The following is a 16,444-nucleotide window of genomic DNA, read 5'->3' as shown; positions in this document are numbered from 1 at the left end:
GCCGTTTTATGGAATCCGGTAAGCCGGATTTATGTTACCGTTAAGGCAAAATTTTTTGCCTAACCGGTTTGCTGGATTCAGGAATCCGGTAAGCTGTTTTCGTTCTGGTGCTTACTGCCCTGTATCCGGCTTGCCGTTTATCAGTATCCGGCAAGCCGCTTGCTACAGTAACTGCTACAGTAAAACATTTTCCGAAATTTACAGTTTGACCCTAAAATTTTATAAAACTGTACTACGGCCCAAAATGTTATGAAACTTTACAAATAGGTCCAATTTCAGAATTTCTAAATAATGCTTTGTTTATCCCAAAACTTTCTGTAATTATGATATTGCCAAAGATGCTATGACACTTTTCAAATAAGTCCTTTACCAAAATTTCAAGCAATACTTGTTTATTTCAAAATTTTCAAAATTCTTTCAACTAAACCATAAACTTTGAAAAACAACCAATTTCATAAAATCATTTTTCCATTAAATATGAAACATTTATAATGTGAAAATAATGATTTATTTAAAAAAAATAAAAATAATGATTTCAATTTCATGAAATCATTTTTCCATTAAATATAAAACCTTTATAATGTGAAAATAATGATTTATTTAAAATATATAAAAAATAATTTGAGTTTAAAAGATTAATCATTCTTAATCTTGTTTGTTATCATCAAAATCAATATTATGAAAACATATATGTTAACAATCTCCCCCTTTTTGATGATGACAAACATTTCATGTATTTAAAGAATGATTCCACAAATTGCTCCCCCTAAATATAATCTTCTTTTACAATTTGCCAATTAGCTAAATTAATGATTTAAATACATGGATTTTTCTCCCCCTCATCATCAAAAAGAAAAACTTAATTGGCAAAGACAAAAGTAGCAATTTTTTTTTTTATAGATTTGAAAACATGTATTCTTCTCCCCCTTCATTATAAAAAAGAAAACGTAAAGGAAAAGAATAAGACTAGGAAATTTGTTACCCATGTTGTCCGAATAGAAATTTCGACAAAATCTCCCCCTAACAACAAGCATCACCTCAAATACAAATTTAGCAATATTACTCATAAATTATCATCATCATATTTCAAAATCATCAAGTACTCACCATAATTACATATCATCAAAATCATTAAAAGAATATTCAAAGTGCATATTATTGTCCTCATTTTGACAATATTAAAAGTGGAATTGACAAACGAAAAAGGATGCAGGCAAAAGAAAGTGGAATCATACAATTGACAAACTTTAATGCGCTTTTGATCAAGCAAAGTCATTTTCCCTATCAGAATTTCACGTCTTCAAGAGTTGTCCAATGTTTGCCACGTGGCAATGTTTGCCACGTGATATCAATATAAATGCACCACGTGGCACATATCAATTATTGATATTTCAGTGGACTGTGGTCTTGTCAACCGAAAACAATATATACACAAAAGCTTCGTCGATATTTAGTCTCAAATCCACATTTGACTGCTCTGGTCCACTAGTGGACCCTTTATAGGCCTCAGTTTGTCCTATAAATTAAGGCCCTTGCTCATTTGCTGCTGCAGTTCTCGTCCTCTTCTTTTTTTCCTCTCTTCTCTCTTCTACTCTTCGATCGCTCTGGTCGACACGGCCTTTGATTGCTCTGTCAATCTATACAAGACATATATACAACACGACTTCAGATCTTTTAGGATCGCGCTTCTCTCTTCGTACTTGCGGCTTTCTCTCTTATAATTCGATTTTGATTTGGAGTAATAGTCCTTCAGGATCGTGCTTGTCTCTTCATACTTGCGGCTGTCTCTCTGATAAGGTTTCATTTCGATTTTGATTTGGAGTTGCTTTTTCTTTTATTTTCAAGTAGATTTGTTTCAATTGAAATGTTGGTTGTTAATTTGGTGTTGTGTTAAGTTTTGCAGGTAATGATTGCTCTGATCAATCTATTACAAAATGGCTGACGGGAAAAGAAAGTCAACCCAGCAATCTTGACCGTCTCCCTTCTCTCTCTGAACTGAGCCACAACGTGTATTTAAAAATAAAACTTTACCCTACATATATACCGTCAATGTTCACAAGAAAACAAAAAAAAATCCCAAATTTCCTTTTTAAATTCTTACCAATCAATAAAAGTATTTGATAATTTTTTTTTTCACAATAACTATGACTCGAAAAAATTAAACTAATATTAAATGAGACTAAATACATAATGATCTCTTAAATTCCTGTTTTTCTAAAGGAATGGATCTAATACTTTCCTTAATATAGTATTTTAATGGTTCTGCAGGAACAAATTTTATTTATCTGCGATGTCAAACGCATACCATAACGTGTTTGGATATCTCATTCCAGCTCTCATCGGCATTGTGGGAGCAAATATGCAAGGCACAACTGAGCGCTTGCTTGAAACACACACAACAAATATATGGTCTTTTCTTATAACCACAGCCATTTATTGTTATGCACATTTAGCTCATCAAGAGAATTCTTCCCAATCTTGGGCCCTTGTAGCACGAGTCTTCGGATCTGTTTCTGCAGTCTCCCTAGCCTCCACATTTGTTCCACGCTCTGATATTGGTCATATCATATTGTACAATGCATGGCTTTGCTCGTCCATAATCATTGTTGTGCATCAATATGGGGCGCTGTTTACAGATGCTTGTCGTCAGCTCTACAACGAAACCTTGAAGCCATTTTGTATCAATATTTGCAGTAGGTTTCAATCTAATGACACTTCCTCGGCAGGACAACAACGACCAACACTACCAGTTTAGAAGGGGGCTTCTTCAAATGTTTCACCTTACACAGTACTACAGTAGCAAGCAATCATCTCATGTACACGTAGTAATTTTGAAAAGTAACAGAGAAAACATATTAGGGTCCAGATTTCTTTGCTTGAAATAGTGCTAATTACTGTCGTCAAATTTCATCTTATTCTTTTTATTCCTTCACATGCATTGTTTTATTGATATTATACAAGAAAATGCGTTGTTCAATATTATGCAAATATTTTTTTTTCTCAAATAATTTAAATTTCAAATATTGCAATGAAATTTAATTTCAGGATTGCCCTTGAGCACCGTCAGCTACGACTCCAGTAAAGTTATTATCAATGAATATTATAGTTATAAAGTTTTATATTACTATCTAAATTGTTAGAAGTGTATTATACTTTAAATAAGATCTCAATTAGATGCATGCGGACACACTCTATAAGCACGATTGTGCATGTGGCAAACTCTCATTTGGAGCTTGTGGGCCGCACAACACAATTTCCCAAATAAGAACTTACCGCACGTGTAGTCGCGCGTTTGAGTCATGTTTGATTTTAAATATGCCCCAACTCGATCAGAATCCTGGCTACGTCCCTGGCTTAAATATCTCACTCACATAATAAGAATGGTGCATATATGTACTCAATTATTATTGTTTAATTTGTGAGTGCTTCAATAAAGCAGTTAATTAAGTAGCAGATTAACTAAGCCAACATGGAGCTAGCTGGTTAGGTGATACAACTTGTGTACCAATCATTCACGTTCTCGTAGAAAAATAGGATCGATTATAAAGCATATGACGCGCAAATGTGCACAACTTCTCTGTAAGTTTCGTTTTCCGTTTAATTGCAAATGGAAAACAGCTCTTTCTTTAGATCACCACAATGACCTTTCTTCTTCAATCATTCTAAAGTAAATCAAACAACATTGAAGAAAAGAACAACCTTTTCCCACTTTTTGACTGCTTTCCACTTAATTATGTAAGACCCTCTATCATCTTTTGGCGCTTTAATTGTTTTCTATGATCTTCCCCCCACAAAATTCCTCTTCCTTTTTCTTAATAATGAAGTTCTTAAACTAACAAAAGAGTTCATTCTTTTAACTTTGAGTGGGTTTTTTTTTTTTTTAAGGTTAAAGTGGATGATATCATGTCAATCTAATAATTGTTGTTAATCAACTCCAACTTGAAACAACAAAAATCCATACACCTAGATAGACTATGGCCTTTAAGATGTTGTTGCTTTAAGACTAATAGACTTTGTATTTGATAAATATTTTATGTTCTTTCTAATATTAATGGTAACTAAGATTTCTTTTAAAATACTTTTCGCATATATTTTATTTATTTTCGTGATTGATGCTAAGGGAATAATTAACCTTAACCTCACGTCAATATTATCAATTAGTTTTTGAATATCAGAATTCAGAATTGAGGCGAATTCTTTTGCCTATCAATATCATGCAAGCTGATTGGGAAGCAACTATACGCAAATTCATTAACAGCCGCTGCTTTATTTCTACCAATCAGCTATAAGAAAATTAAGAAAAGTTGAAATCACTGACACATCCCAATGTCTGGGGGAAACTTATCCCCAATTGCTTTGCTTGCTTCCAATTTCTTTCGTAGCCGATAAATGTATGTTTACACATTTTTAGGATATGACGATTCATGCTTGATTGATGTGGGTACCAGCTCCATTACTGTAAATTTTTTTGGATAATTAATATGTTTTGGAACAAGAATCATCATTCGACGATGATGCAAAATAATAGAACACATGCAGTATATAGTTGCTTCATCTGTCCTATATCATTTTTACCTCCTACTCCCAAACCTTTGTTACATATTTGATTAAATTTGTTTTGAGGATGAAAACGACACGTAATTAACTAACACTTTGGAAGACAAATAATGAAGCACTCACCAACCCATTATGGGCTTATCTCAGTACGCACTTTCGTTATTTTCTCCACTTATACACCATATATACGAATGTACTACCTATGATTAATAACCAATAATTAAAAATTAATTCTTTTTAAATGTGATCTCCAGGGAAAAAAATCTTGATCAGGTACTCTATACATATTATCCCTCTGTTGAAACTGAGGCCGTGAGTCCGCGACTAGCTGGTAAGTGGGTTTCGCAGAAAGTTAGCAGAGTCCTTTGTTGTAAGAGAGGACTATCAAGCTAATTAATAAAAAAAATAAAAAAATTTAAATCTTATTCATATATTGTCACTTAAAAAATATTAAAAAAAATACGTGATAAATTTTTTTTAAAAAACTCAATAAAATTCATATCAAGAGAAAATTTAATTCCCACTCAAGAGCGTAACTCGCACTTTTGTTATAAGCTGTAAAAGTATGTTTTTCGACCTTTTTTCTTTTTTTTTTTAAAGATATTACAATAGAGAGTAATCACAATTGTAGTTGGTCCAAATTTTGAAAATAAATAAACAAATAAATGAACTCACACCTTTTTGGGAGAGATTCAAACTTTCATTTCTACACACGGGGCAGTATCGTTTTCTGTCAAAAGATGATTAATTCTTCATTTTTGAAAGTTTGATAATAAGAAAAACCACAGAAAACGACAAATTTGAAGAATTAGGCAAATTTGAAGATAAACCACAGAAAACTTTCTTATTATCAAACTTTCAAAAACGAGGCAGGAGTAGACTTGTTTTGGACAAATTTGAAGAATTTGTCGTTTTCTGTGGTTTTTCAAAAACGAGGCAGGAGTAGACTTGTTTCATTGATATTAAAAAAAGAATATTGATAATTTGGTCATTTGTGTTATAAAGATAAAATAATCAAATTAAAATTATGTTAAGTTACCTAGTGGTCAAAGATGGTGAAAAGAGATTTTCCTCCATTTGTTTTCTGGGACTGGAAGATAAGATTTATGTAGTCTATAAAAACACACACACCCACACACCAAAAAAAAAAAAAGAAGTATTATGAAGCTAAATGGTCTTGAATGGACGGTTACATACGGTGTTGAACCTCGCAAAACCACCAGGGCTAGGAAGCCTAATCCAAAGTATCTGGCACTTCTGGATGTGAGCAATACTAATGACGTGGGGCCTAAAAGGCTTGGTCAAGTGTTGGATGCATAAAGGACGCATAAAGGACCAAGTCTTGTGCTGGAAAATCTCTATATCTTGTTAGTAGCTTCAGTAGTTGAGTTAAAATAGGAGTTAGCCGTTGCTTTGCTTCATTATTTAATAAGTTGTAAAACAAGTAGTTGTGCAGGAAAAAATAAGATTTGTCATTGTGGTTTACTCCAAACCCGAATTGGAGAACTCTGAAATAACAGAAGAATTATCAGATTTATTAATTCTTGTTGCTGAGATAAGAATCTTCTTCCATTCTATTCTAACTTGAGTTCTAACATATTTGGTATCAGAGCAGGTTCTGTCATGGGCACCAACAAAGAACGACTCGACCGAATGGAAATGGAGCTTCAAGAAATGCGTCAAGTCATGCAGCGATCAGTGACTGAAACATGAGAAACGCGAGTCCTGATAAACGGAATGGAGGGAAGGCTGAAGGAGGTGTTGGATGCCCTTTCTGGATTACGGTTGACACAAGAAAAACCACAACTGAATCAAGGGGAGTTGGCTTCTTCCTCGCTACAAGGAATGGCCACCCGAGAAGAGGGAACCCACCCACACAATCGCTTCTTCAAAATGGATTTTCCAAGGTTTTCTGGGGACGATCCGACAGAATGGTTAAGCCGTGTGGAGCAGTACTTTGAGTTTCAAGATACCACAGAGGAAAGACGGGCCAGCTTAGCTTCCTTTCACTTGGAAGGAGAGGCTAACCAATGGTGGCAGTGGCTTAAGCGAGTGTACCAGGATGAAGGGATAATAATTACCTGGCGAATGTTCAAAAGGGAAATCATGGCACGATTTGGTCCAACGGGGTACGAGTGCTTTGATGAAGCATTATCTCGGGTCAAACAAACGGGAACTTTGCGAGATTACCAACGGGAATTCGAGAAACTGGCAACTCGGGTCATTGGATGGCCCCAGTCGGCTTTGATTGGAACATTTCTAGGAGGCTTAAAGGAGGAAATCGCCGATGAAGTGTGAATGGCTAGGCCTCAGTCTTTACGGGATGCCATTGGAATAGCGAGAATGAAGGACGATCAGCTCACCAGGAGACGAAGGCAAGGGAAGCTGGAATTCGGAAAAACGGGGCTGCAACGGGTTGTAACACTCAACACCACTCCGCCCTTGCACACCTTGGCTTCGAAACCAACTGGAGGTGCCCCGGTAAAACGATTAACTTGGGAAGAGATGCAGCATAGAAGAGAGAAGGGCCTATGTTTTAACTGCAATGAGCGATTCACACCAGGCCACAAATGCAACAGGCCTCAGCTTTTTGTGATCGAAGAAGGAGTCAGTGGGGAAGACGAATCAGAAGCAAGTGCCACGACCATGGAACATGAAGGAAATGAGGGAAATGAGGGCCACTATTTTAACATTACCATGCATGCCTTTTCGGGATGGAAAGGACCTCGCACTCTACAACTTCGGGCTTACATTGACAAACATCCAGTAACGGTATTGGTAGATAGTGGGTCAAGTCACAACTTCATCAACGACCGAGTGGCTCACCATCTTCGTTTACCCGTCATCTCCACTGAAAAGTTTAATGTGAAGGTCGCTGATGGAGGACAAATAACGTGCCAAGACAAACATGAGGGGGTATGCATGAATATTCAAGGAGTCCCTATAACAGTAACATTATTTTCTCTTCCTTTGCAGGGATTGGATGTTGTGTTGGGGGTTCAATGGTTGAGGGAGTTGGGCCCTATTTTATGCGATTGGAATGAATTGACCATGCAATTCAATTGGCAAGGGGAATCGAAGGTGATATGCGGGCTGAAGGATCCTGATACCACAGCAGTTTCCCTACGCTCCCTTGAAAAGAAGTTGAGTGGAGGAGGAGTTTTATTTGCTGTAGTGGTTGGAGAGGGGACAGACAATAACAAAAAACATGAAGAAATTCCTCATGACTTTAAGGGAGTAATATTCGAGTTTGCCCCACTTTTTGATGAGCCACACTCACTGCCACCGGTCCGAGATATAGACCATAAAATACCTCTTAAGGAGGGAATTTCAGCAGTAAACGTGCGTCCCTACAGGTATGCCCATTTTCAGAAAAATGAAATTGAGAAACAGGTGGACGAAATGCTCAGAAATGGAACCATACGACCTAGCCACAGCTCCTTCTCTTCGCCGGTTCTTCTAGTAAAAAAAAAGTATGGATCTTGGCGATTTTGTACAGACTATCGGGCATTGAATGAAGTTACAATCAAAGATCGATTCCCTATCCCAACAGTGGATGATATGATTGACAAGTTACATGGGGCAAAATATTTTACAAAACTGGACTTTAGAGCTGGGTACCACCAAATTCGTGTTCATCCCGAAGATATTCACAAGACGGCGTTTCGAACACATAACGGCCATTACGAATATTTGGTCATGCCTTTCGGCTTGTGTAACGCCCCATCAACCTTCCAAGCAACCATGAACTCAATATTCAAGCCAATATTACGTAAGTTTGTCCTCGTCTTTTTTGACGATATCCTAATATACAGCTGTTCATGGGAGATGCATTTGGAACATGTGCGGGTTGTGCTCCAAATATTGCAAAACCAGCAGTTTTTTTTTAAGAGGTCCAAGTGCTCATTCGGGCAAACCAAGATTGAATATTTGGGACATTTTATTTCTAAAAAAGGAGTCCAAGTCGATGATAAAAAAATTGCAGCTATGAGAAATTGGCCGAGACCGAGGAATGTGACGGAGTTACGGGGATTTTTAGGACTTACTGGGTACTACAGAAAATTTGTAAAAAATTATGGCACCATTGCAGCCCCTCTCACACAACTACTAAAAAAGGGACAATTTAATTGGGGAGAAAATGCCGAAGAGGCATTCGAGGCACTCAAGACTGCCATGACTACTACGCCGGTATTGGCTATCCCAAACTTTAATGAAATATTTGTTATTGAGACTGACGCCTCTGATGCAGGAATAGGAGCTGTTCTTTCTCAACATGGACGTCCTATAGCTTTTCTCAGCCGAGCTTTGGGACCCCAAAAAAGAGCATGGCCAATTTATTCTAAAGAGATGCTAGCTATTATAGAGGCTATTCGATGTTGGAGACCATATCTTATGGGGAGAAAATTTCAAATCCTCACTGATCAACGGAGCCTAAAGTATTTTTTGGAGCAACGAGTAACTACCCCGGAACAACAAAAATGGGTTACCAAATTGTTGGGATATGAATATGACATTAAGTATAGGCCTGGCAAAGAAAATAGTGCTGCAGATTCTCTGTCAAGGGAAGGAGGAGGGTCAATTATACATGCAATATCACGGCCAGAATTTGTTATTTGGGAGGAGTTAAAAAAAGAAAGTAGAGAAAGTCCGTGGGTACAACAAATTTTATCTCAAAGGGAAGCTGATTCAAAAAAGAGTTATGAGTATGTTTGGAAAGATGGGTTATTGTACTATAAAGGGAGCATCGTGATTCCACCTGAGTCTTCCCTCAAAACTCGTCTACTACATGAGTTTCATGACGCTAAAATCGGAGGGCATTCGGGTGTTCTCAGAACATGGAAACGACTTGCCCAAAACTTCTACTGGGATGGTATGAAAAACGATGTTAAAAAATATGTAGCTGCTTGCGATACCTGCCAACGCAACAAGTCGGAATCACGATCACCTGCTGGCCTTCTGCAGCCTCTTCCGATACCATCTCAAGTATGGGAAGACATCTCCTTAGACTTTATTGAGGGGTTACCAAACTCCAATGCGAAGAACGCGATACTGGTGGTAGTGGATCGATTGACAAAGTATGCCCATTTTATCAGGGTCAGCCATCCTTTTACAGCAAAGAAGATAGCAGAAGTTTTTGTAGATCGTGTCGCTCGACTTCATGGGGTCCCATGTACTATAGTTAGCGATCGCGATGTTGTGTTCACCAGCAACTTTTGGAAGGAGTTTTTCAAATTGCAGGGGACACAGCTTAAGATGTCATCCGCCTATCATCCAAAGACGGATGGGCAAACTGAGGTGGTGAATCGGAGTTTGCAGCAATACCTTCGGTGCATGGTTAGTCAGCACCCTAAGCAATGGAGTTCTCATCTTCCTTGGGCAGAATTTTGGTACAATACGACTTATCACAGTGCTATCGGTCTCACCCCATTTCAGGCCTTATATGGGAGACCTCCACCAAGTGTTTCCAGGTATATACCCGGGAGCTCTAATGTGCATGAAGTAGATAAGGAATTGATGAGTAGAGATGAACTTCTGAAGCTTCTCAAACAGAACTTGGAGATGGCCAAAAATCGAATGAAACAACAAGCTGATCGTCACCGTCGGGATGTGTAATTTGATATTGGTGATTTAGTCTATTTAAAGCTTCAGCCTTTTAGGCAACAATCGGTATTCAAAAGAGCAAACCAGAAACTTGCCAGCAAATATTATGGTCCTTTCCCAATTATAGAAAAAAATTGGAGTTTCAGCTTATAAATTGCAATTGCCTGAAGGAACTAAGATACATCCCGTTTTCCATGTATCTTGTCTTAAAAAGCGAATAGGAGACGGCGAGGTGCCACTATATACAACACCTCTTGTATCTGACGATGGAATTTTGGAACTTCAACCTGCAACAGTAAAGGATTTCAGGTGGGTGAAACGCACGGGTAAGTTGCATATGGAAGTTTTGGTGCACTGGAGTCATTTGCCTGAGGAGGAAGCAACATGGGAGTCGGTGGATCAAGTTAAGCAGCAGTTTCCAGATTTTGACCTTGAGGGCAAGGTCAATGTCCCAGGGGGAGGATATGTTGAACCTCGCAAAACCACCAGGGCTAGGAAGCCTAATCCAAAGTATCTGGCACTTCTGGATGTGAGCAATACTAATGACGTGGGGCCTAAAAGGCTTGGTCAAGTGTTGGATGCATAAAGGACGCATAAAGGACCAAGTCTTGTGCTGGAAAATCTCTATATCTTGTTAGTAGCTTCAGTAGTTGAGTTAAAATAGGAGTTAGCCGTTGCTTTGCTTCATTATTTAATAAGTTGTAAAACAAGTAGTTGTGCAGGAAAAAATAAGATTTGTCATTGTGGTTTACTCCAAACCCGAATTGGAGAACTCTGAAATAACAGAAGAATTATCAGATTTATTAATTCTTGTTGCTGAGATAAGAATCTTCTTCCATTCTAACTTGAGTTCTAACATACAGAGAGAATTTTTTTTTTTAATAAGAAATTCAAATATATATATCTCAACCTTGCAGCAATTTCCTCTTCAAGCCACATCAAGATGAACTTTGAAGGCAGTTTACTAGCGGCTACTCTTAGCAATTCGGATTATGGTGGAGTCACAGGAGATGACACAATGGTGCTGTCATGTGAAATTGAAATTGAACGGGTCTCATTTTCGAGTCGCCTCTCCAGTTGACGTGTAAAATCCTGACAAAATTCAATGATAGCAAGCTACCGTAAATCAAAGGAGGTTGCTATGTTACAGATTCTGTAACATACGCACCCAATGCATGCACCACACCTGTCCTGCATATGGAGAAAAAGCATGCAATTATTTTTGTTTGGTAAGCTAGCTAGCCAATCAGGAGCTGGCTAAGTTGGATCTGTATGTTACAGAATCTGTAACTTAGCCAGCTCCTAAATCAAAATAGACAAAGGGGTATCTAAATTATCGATGAATTTTGTCAACATAGACAATTCTTCATATACAAATTAATGATAGTAAGCTTACTATCATTGAATTTTGCCAACTTGCTTCCCTTTCCAGAAAGGCACCTCCCAGTTTCCCATTCACACATATGATGTTATATTAGAATAATTAAATATCGTTAGTCGCGCGACAAAGTACAAAAGCTCCTCAAAATACAATTAATCAAGTGAGTCCTTTTTGCTCCCCTATCTATAAATACTGCCCTTTGCTCCCCTATCAATGAATACTGCCCTTTGCTCATTTGCTGCTGCAGTTCTCGTCCTCTTCTTTTTTTCCTCTCTTCTCTCTTCTACTCTTCGATCGCTCTGGTCGACACGGCCTTTGATTGCTCTGTCAATCTATACAAGACATATATACAACACGACTTCAGATCTTTTAGGATCGCGCTTCTCTCTTCGTACTTGCGGCTTTCTCTCTTATAAAGGTTTCATTTCGATGTTGATTTAGACTTGTTTTTCCTTTTTTTTGTTGTCGGATTTCAAGTAGATTTGTGTCGAATAGTGCCCGATGGTGGATTTAAGGTCGGGTTTCAAATTGAAATTTGGTTGTTAATTGAGTGTTTTGTTCAGTTTTGCAGGTAATGATTGCTCTGTTCAACCTATACGAGACACATACAACACAGCCTTCGATCGTTGTGGACCGCGCTTGTCTCGTCGTACTTGCGGCTTCCATCCTTTAGGACCGCGCTCGTCTCGTCGTACTTGCGGCTTTCTCTCTTTTAAAGGTTTCGTTTCAATTTTGAAATGAAACCTCGTTATTCCTTTTATTTGATATCGCATTTGAGGTAGATTTGTTTCGAATAGTGACTGTTGGTGGATTTGTGGTGGGGTTTGAAGTATATTAGGTGTTGTGTTGAGTTTGCAGGTAATGATTGCTCTTGGATCGTTGTGGATTGGGCCTGTCTCTTCAACACAGCCCCCGATTGTTAAGACACAGTCTCCGATCGTCGTAAGCTCTCTGTGACGTATGCTCTATGTACGACGATCGTGAAGACACTGTCTTCGATCGGTGTTTGCCTTTGATCGTTCTGTTCTACACAGGCCCCGATCGTTAAGACAGTCTCCGATCGTCGTAAGCTCCGTATGCTCTGTGTACGACGATCGTGAAGACACTGTCTTCGATCGGTGTTTGCCTTTGATCGTTCTGTTCTACACAGGCCCCGATCGTTAAGACACAGTCTCCGATCGTCGTAAGCTCCGTATGCTCTGTGTACGACGATCGCTGTTTTTACTTGTCTCTCATAAAGGTTTTCATTTCGATTTTGATTTAGACTTGCTGTTCCTTTTATTTGATGTTGCATTTCAAGTAGATTTGTTTTGCATAGTATCTGTTGGTGGATTTAAGTTTGGATTTGAAATTGAAATGTTGGTCGTCGGGTGTTGAATTTTGCGGTAATGATAGCAATTTAGCTTTGCGGCTCAGCATTGCAGCAATCGGTTTTGGGCTGTATTTTTAATTTTTCATTTATTTTATTTTAAATTGTAGTGAAATTTTAATAGAAGTTGAAAAGGAAAATTTGATTCTGGATTATTTTAGTTTAATAATTTTGAAAACGTATGAATGTTGAAATATAATTTCTATTTAGTTGGGTCTAAAAATTTCACAACATATGTATAATTATTTTGATATTTTCTAATTTAAATTTTATAATTTATTTTATTCATTACTATTTTTAAAAAATAAAATTAAAAATAAAAAATAAATTGGTAAAATGTCGAATTGGGGGAGGCCATGGGGATTTAAGCTCATTTCCGTCCCTTCTCTAAAAAGGAAATTGGATAGAAAATTATTATCATCTCTTTTCTAATAAAAAAATGGGCATAAAATTCCTTACATTCTTTTCCCAAATGAGAACAATTCCTATGTCAAAAGGGTTATATTTGGAATATTGAGAATTACTGAATCAAACCCAATTGTACCTTAAAATATAAGAAAAGCCAAGCGACGGATTTGAGCTTGAAAGAAATTCGAAAAGAGTTCGATGCAAATCTTATATTTAGGTTTGGGGAGGACTATCTTACATCATCTATAATGTAGAGCTCTCACACAAATTTGGTGTTGGATTTATGACTGGATACTATTTATGTGAGAGGGCTGCATTTATAGATGCTCTAAATTTTATATTTAGAACCAAATTGTTTGAAACGGTAAGAAATGGCTATAAAAAAAAAAAAACAGAACTCGGCAAACAAATGAGCACTATTGAAAAAAAAATTCAAATATAATATATCAAGGAAAGCGAAAAAAAAGTGGTAATTTGCACGAATTCATAAGGAAAAAATAATTCTCTTATGTTGGAGTGGTACAATTTATTGTTCGTTCTGCACCTCCGCTTGTAATTCTTTTTGCTTCAGTTATAACTTGATGTTTCCTAACAGTTCTATTAACCAAAAAAAAAAAAATTGAAAAAGATCTAGTCTATAAATCTAGATAAAGTTAACATTGATTCAATATTTCATTGTTAATGTGGTTTACAGTAGATAAAAGTTTATATGATAAAAATTTATTAAACTATAATCGTTCTTAATAGTAAATTATATTAAGGACAAAGTTATGGTGCCCCGGGTACAAGGTACCCCCGGTTTTTGATAAATTACTTTACAATCCCTCTTATTTGTTGAAAAAAAAAAAATAAAAGTTTTGAAATATTTCTACTATTTACACTTAAGAGTATATTTTTATTATTTATATTTGAATATTAAACCATAGTTGATTATTATGAAATTTTTTAACATTGTCATTTGGTCATATTATTATTGATAAATTAATATTTTTTATTATATATTCAAATTATTTACTATAGATTAAATTGATATTCTATTATTTTCAAAAAATAAAAAATATTTTATGTATTAAAAAGTTTTTTCAAGTTATTGCTCTTATACTGTCATTAATTTTAATAATAAAGTAGATCAATTGATCAAAATAAAAAATTTAAAAATAATCTTAAATTATGTGTCAAACCTTTGACTATTTTGTTTTTTTTTAAAACAATAGGGATGTCAATGTTAATAACTAAAGAGAATACATCTATGCGATTGAAGCAGGTTTTATGTTACATCTAAAGGTAAAGTCATATAAGAACAAAATGAAAGATACCATACAACAGGTGTACGGTAACTAGACCCTTATATTAAAGTTAATTTAATAATATAAAAATTTATTAAAATGCCAATATCTAAAGTTAAATTTAGAGTGCAAATGGTCCACTATTTCTTTTTCCTGACAAAATGGGTCCAAAAGGGGTATACGTAAGTTGACTAATTATTTTTAGGGTTTTGCAGTAAACAAAATTGATTTGTCCCCCCTTCTCCATGTCAAACGCATGCCACAGCGTGTTTGGACAGTCCCAAACTAGTTCCAAAAAGATTGGAAATTGAAAATCTCGATCTCCACAATCATTTCAGGTCCTTTGGGATTGAAGTTAGTTTATTTTAATTTTAAAAATTATAATATTATAATATTATAATATTATAATATTTAATAAATATTAATTATTGTAATTTAAGAGTTAAATTAATTTAATTTTATATTTATTTAATAACAATATATTATATTTTTATTGATTTTATTAAAATTAATTTTTAAAAAATCATATTTATTACTTATTATTAATTTTTATTTTATAATATAATTTTTTTAACAATAACTGATGCAACACTTAATTACTAAACAGGATATTAAGCTCTCCTGCAAAATTCAAGTACAATCGACAACGACAGCCACAGTCACTGCAGCTACAGGCAACACAACAAACGCGAGCGTAAGATGCAGACGCCCTATAATCGAGTGAGTTATCTGAATCTTTGAACTTCAAAAAGCTTTAATCAAGAGACCAGGGGCTAAGTCAACGGGATTCTGGTAAAATTAAGGGAATATAATAATTTTTCAATTAATTCTTAATACAAAAATGAAAAAAATTAAATGTAAAATTAAACTAAATATTTTTCAATTAACTCTTAGTCATTACACCAAATTAGTGGGGATGGCAATCGAAAAATTTTGCTGTTGGATAAATGTGTTCGTGCCACATTTTGATTGGGACCCTACCAATTTAATTTCCACTTAATTATAAATATAATTTTAAATTTTAAATGGATTAATATTATTATTAATAACAAGAATAAAAAATATTATAATTAATTAATCTATTAACAGTAATTAATAATAATTTTTAGTTAACTTTTTAACAATAATAATAATTAACAATAATTATTGTTAATAATTAATTTTTTATTAATAATAATAATCACAATAATTAAAATACAAAAAAATTATTATGATAAAAATTAATTAAGGATTTTATAGTAATTTGTTACAATTTAACTCATTCCGATTTTGATTCTAAAACAAAGTAAACACGTAAACGGCTCATTCTAATTACGATTCCTACAGTTTAAGTAAATAAATTATTCTGATTCTAATTCCTTATTTCGATTCTACATATTCTGATTCTAACTCATTATGTTTCCAAATAATTTCGATTCCTATTTAGTGAATACACTATAAAATTGTAAACTACTCTATATTCAATTAAACCACTCTATATTATTTACAATTTATTCATAAATATTATGAATATAGATTTTTATTTACTTGAAGATTTTCATTGTAGTGTTATTTTTGAAGATTTTTGTTATAGAAACATGCGACTTTCAATATCAGTTAATTTAGGGTCTCAGGAATTAAAATTTTTAACTCAAGATTTAAATTTTTTTAAGAAAAGCTAAACTTTATGAAGAGTTTTGGCTGGTTGATTGACTGGGATCTTGCTTTTTCCAAGTTTACTAGATTGTTATGAAGAATGGACGTTTATGGATGATGGCAGAGGAGATATTTTGAACAAAACATTTTTACTTTTTTTCTAACCTTTAAGAAATTTTAATATCCACACAGGTGAATTAGAATTAG

At 35.1% G+C, this 16,444-nt stretch overlaps 1 protein-coding gene and 1 long non-coding RNA gene across 2 annotated transcripts in view; both read left to right on the top strand.

Moving 5' to 3' along the window:
- The window catches only part of LOC102622641 (KH domain-containing protein At1g09660/At1g09670), a 95,879-nt gene that overhangs the window by 55,153 nt on the left and 24,282 nt on the right, over positions 1 to 16,444 (top strand). The gene's annotated exons all lie outside the window — the stretch shown is intronic.
- On the top strand, positions 11,580 to 12,962 carry LOC102613655 (uncharacterized). Its single transcript, XR_008054906.1, has 2 exons — positions 11,580 to 11,957; positions 12,103 to 12,962. It is a non-coding gene; the product is annotated as an uncharacterized LOC102613655 (long non-coding RNA).

This window comes from Citrus sinensis, chromosome 5 (assembly GCF_022201045.2).
Source record: "Citrus sinensis cultivar Valencia sweet orange chromosome 5, DVS_A1.0, whole genome shotgun sequence".
NCBI classification, from domain to species: Eukaryota; Viridiplantae; Streptophyta; class Magnoliopsida; order Sapindales; family Rutaceae; genus Citrus; species Citrus sinensis.
This window is presented reverse-complemented; position numbering and strand designations above follow the sequence as displayed.